We start from the raw sequence: 5,404 nt of genomic DNA, 5'->3' as shown, positions 1-5,404 counted from the left end.
GGGGGGGGGAGTGACTTGCATTCCACACAAGGTGGTGTCCACTGCGGCTGTCAGACATCCTGCGATAAGATCAAAGAGTCTGTGTGTATCTTTGCCCCGGTCAAGGGAAGATAAATGAAAGGACGCGCCTTAACTATTTCCAATGTGGTCAACTAAGTCTAGCCTGGAGCGGAAAAGGTGGTGCGGGTGGAGAAATTGGGGATAGGACAGGGAAATTACTAAAATAAAATAAATAAATAATGAAAAATAATAATTAATGCTGTGATAAATTTGAGTGATTCTGACAGCGAGTTTTTGACTTGTCACATGTACCAACAGTACCATAGCCTTGTGAAGAGATTTTCATACCATACTTTGGTGTTAGGAAGTTGTTTTCCTTAAAATCCGGAACATAATATTAAGATAAAATTAGTTTTGTAACGTTTAAACTAGAAAATTAAATGTAGTTTAAGATAGAAGTGCGATTTTAAATAAATAGAGTTAAAATGTTTTTCATAAAAAAATCCGGAACAGCGAATTTTTGTAAATGAGAAGAAGATTATTTGTTTTATTTCTTAGAAAAGGGATTTCAAACAGTTATTTGGCCTAGTAGATTTTTCTAATAAAATTCGTAACAATTTTGGCGACGATTTGTAAGATTATTAATGTTATGTAGGTCGATTTCTTTTTCAAAACAAAATCCGGAACATTCTTTACCGATTAAAAAACTTTTGCTATGTTTAAGCAAGAAAATGTAAAATAAGTCTAACAAACCTAATAGCGGCTTTGCCCCTTACGGGGGCCATTAAAAAGTGATTTTCAATCATCGTTTCTAGTAAATTACTTTATTTTAAAATCCTGAACAGCCTATTGTCGATATTTTTGAAAAAAAAAAGTCATTTGACACACATTTGTTTTAAGTTGAAAATACGGAACGATTTGATATCGATAATTAAACTATAGTGACGTATTGTCAAAGAATACAAGTGTAATGTAAGTCACTGATGCGATTTCAAACAATCATTTGACATAATTTATTTTTTATATAACAATTTCCGGAATAACTTTATAGTTAATGAAATACCATATTATTATTATAGAGATTTTCATTTAGCATTCATATGCTATTTACATTTAAAAACCGGAAACAACATATGATTGATCTAGTATTTTCAACGTTTAAGCAATGCTATCTTACTAGATTTTTCCAAGGCTTTTGACAAAGTTCACCATCATAGTTTGCTTAAAAAAATATTTTGGCATTAATGGTCCATTGCATCAGTGGATTAAAGATTTTCTGATAGGGAGAGAACAAACTGTAATAATAAATGGCTCTAAATCAACACCGAAAACAGTAAACTCATGTGTACCTCAAGGAACAGTCTTAGGTCCACTACTATTTTTAATTTACATAAATGATTTACCAAAATGCATTACTTCAGGAACAAAAGTCAGATAATTTGCAGACGATTGCATAATATATAGAAAAATAAAAACAACACAAGACACAGATATTTTACAAAGAGAATTAGATGAATTACAGAAATGGGAATCAAATTGGAGCATGTCTTTCCACCCAGAAAAATATCAGTAACAAAAAACTAAAACAAATTAATTCCACTTATCTTATTCATGGCAAACCAGTAACACAGACTAAAAACGCAAAATACGTAGATGTTATAATAAATCAAAAACTGTCATGGAATCACCATATTGATGAAACTATAAAAAAAAAAAAAAAAAAAAGCATTAGGGTTTATTAAAAGAAATTTCTATAAATCAAATAAGAACATAAAACTAAAATGTTATTTAACCTTGGTTAGGCCAATAATAGAATATGCATCCTCCGTTTGGGACCCCTCAACTCAAGAAAACATTACGAAACTGGAACAGACACAAAATAGAGCAGTGAGATTCATAACAAACGAATATTCACATTTGACTAGAGCAACACCTTTAGTAAAATCACTAAATTTACAAAGCCTTCAGGACAGAAGGCTCAAAAGTAAAGTAGCAATTATACATAAAACACTGAACCATAATCTTCAAATACAAAAACAAAATTTAATAAAATTCTCAGAAAGACACAAACATAAAGGCACATTCCTCGTCCCATATGCTAGGACAAATTTGTACAAATACTCCTTCTTCCCTAGTGCTATTAGGGCATGGAATGGGTTGCTGAGCTAGCCAGGAAAACCAGTGACTTGGCAGAATTTAAGTCATTGGTTAATACTAAATGCATGACGCGTAGGACGTAATCATCTTCTTTTTTGAAGTAACGTCTATATTATGTAAGATAAGAAGATAAATTAAATATAAATAAATTAGAAGAGCAAACAGACACTCGTTGACATTGATTTGTTTTCACAAAACCATCCGGAACAATCTATTATAGATACTTAAAACTATAGAGATGTTTCGTAAGGAACATTAAAGGTTAAATCAGATTTTTAATTGCTTTTAGTGTTTTTTGTTGTTTTTTTTATCTAAACCTGACGGGCAGACCGACCAACAGACAAAACGCACAAAAATAAGCGGCTTTTAATCCTGATGGGGCACTAAATCAAAATAAATAAAATCTGATTTTTAAAAAATTTTTAAGGAATTAGTTTAGCACCATATAATGCCGCGGCGTTACGCTACTGCACGAAGGTCGCTTCATAAAAAGTGCATTTAAAAAAATGTGCCTGATATTCACATACAAAGTGCATTCTTAGCATTTATAAACAAACAGAAATGTTTTCTTTTAATTTTAGCAGATAGTTGACCTGAAAAAACTTTTTAACTAATATTTATATTTGTTGTGAACATTTCTTGTACATTTTATAAATATACTCGACTTATTGATACTTAAAATATACAAAATATCGTCGTTCTTTGTTAACATACTAGAACATTGCTTCCCTTAAAATTACGTAATTGTTTTAGAATTGGTGTATTTTTATGAAAACCAAAAGTAGACGTTGCACCTAAACTTTTCAAGCCGCAACGCATGCTGAAATAATATTTTTCACATCACTTCTAGTTTTCGAGATCTGAGTGGGACAGACGGACATTTTGCATAAACCTAATAGCGGTTTTTCCCCTTACGGGGGCCGCTAAAAAATCGGAAGAGGTAGGATAAATTAATCAGCATTTAATGTTTTCTGCAGTTTATTTTTATATTTAAGGTTCAGATTTCCATACCAGGCAGTGATATTGAAACTTAAAATACTGAAGATGTGAGCATGGTAAAACATTGACAAGGCCTTTTCGCTAACTGTAAAGGATGACATTTTTTTAAATAATCATAATCTTTGTTGCTCTTTTTTTTTTTTGGTGATATACTCAGTATTTGCTTAAAAATCTAATTTATCATTTAAGACAGTGCCAAGGTAAGGTATGTAACAGTTTGCAGACATATGTGAATACATAAGCAAAGTTATATTAAAGGATAAAAATAACAATGTATGCTCATACATTAAATCTAAGAAAATGGAAAGAATAAGAGAATGTCCAATAAAATGTGAAAATAATATAACATATGATGATAACGAAATGAAAGCTAACATACTAAATCAATGCTTTGCATCCCCATTCTCAGCCCAAGGAGACAAAGACATCTTGCTTAATTTATACCAAGACGAAAACATAGGAGATACAGATGTTAAATAAAAGGGATTAAAAAACTATTAGTTAGCAAAAAAACAAATGAAGCATCTGGACCTGATGGTATTCCAGCTAGATTGCTCAAAGAACTAAGCCACGAGTTAGCACCAGTGTTCAAAATACTTGTTCATGCATCACTGAATCAGGATAAGGTACCGAGGGACTGGAAGGAAGCTAATGTTCCGGGGAAAGTACAGGCCAGTATCACTAACCAGAATCACATGTAAAATAATAATAAGGCTAGCCTTCGAGTCCGAAGATTAGTGAGGAATGCAGTATTTGACCTACATGTAAAATACTAGAACACATAATACATAATGTGCACCAATGTCATAAATCACTTAGATAAACATGGTGTCTTCACTCCATACCAACATGACTTTAGGAAATATAGGTCATGTGAAACTCAACTAATAGAACTAATTGATGATTTTTCAAAGGGATTAGATAATATTGATTATTGAGCAAACAGACGCAAGTTTTTTTTTTGTTTTTTTTTTAGGCATTTGACAAAGTTTACTATTCATGGCTTGCTTACAAAAAAAAAAATACTTTGGCATCGCTGCCAATGGATTCAGTATTTCCTGTACAAATTTTAATAATAAATGGCTCTGAATCAATACCAATAATGAATAATATAAAAAACTCAGGTAAACCTCAAGGAACAGTCTTAGGACCACAAGTGTTTCTAATTTTAATAAATGAACTTCCAAATTTCATTAATTCAGAAACAAAAGTCAGATTATTTGCAGACTTTTAATTAATAAATAGAACTAGCAGTTCACACCGGCTAAGCCCGTTGATTTTATATGTTACATATATGTTACATAAAATTGTGAGGAACAAATCCAATAAAGTGTATGATTTTGAACCTCAGTTTTGTTTTTATCTGTGGAATTTAGTCATTTATGGAATCATGGGTGTCCAACATTAAAAATCCTCACCAGGACATCATCCAACAAAGTTAGGGTTAAGGAGCAGTGAAAACATTTAAGAATTTGATGAAAAAAATCCAAAGAAAGTAAATCAGATGCTTATGAAGCCCTATTAGAACTCAGAAACACACCCACGCAATACACCTACTTAAGTCCGGCTCAGATTTTATTCGGAAGGACAATAAGGACGCTATTGCCAAGAAAAGAGCACCCTGCAAGAGTTTCTCAACAAGAAGCCACTGTCAAACGAGAGAAGCGTCAGCAAAGTGTAAGAGGACACTATAACAAAACAGCTCGAGATATGAACCTTTTAAACATTGGGTAGAAAGTATTCTACCAATCGCCTAATGATCCAACCTGTAGACAAGGCACAGAGTATGAAAGCAAGTTTATGAACGTGCATACATCATACAAGGATAAAATGGTTTAAAGTACCAAAGGAAGAAAAGACATATACGAATAGATACCTAAATACCTAGATACTAGAATAAAAGATCAGGTAAAGAGTTGCTTTTGTGTTCTGTTAGTTTTAAATGTATTTTATTTGGTATAGGACAATAGACTTTGAAGATTCAACACATTATAATAATTCATCAGCAAATTAAATATTAACCTGCATAGTAGGACTATCTCAACTGGTAGAACTATGTTAATTATTCTAAGTTATTGTGCCCTAATTCTTTACACTTTAATTGCGGAGAGCCGTGTACGTAGCTTTTACTTTGTTGTTATTTTGCTGGTGAATTATTACAATGTGTTCTATCTAACTTCGAAATCTACTGTCCCATACCAGAGCAAAGAAAATGGTCATAACACAGCTTCTCTACATCTTACTTGCC

Source organism: Biomphalaria glabrata, chromosome 10 (assembly GCF_947242115.1).
Source record: "Biomphalaria glabrata chromosome 10, xgBioGlab47.1, whole genome shotgun sequence".
Lineage (NCBI taxonomy): Eukaryota > Metazoa > Mollusca > Gastropoda > Planorbidae > Biomphalaria > Biomphalaria glabrata.
Note: the sequence above shows the minus strand (reverse complement) of the source record.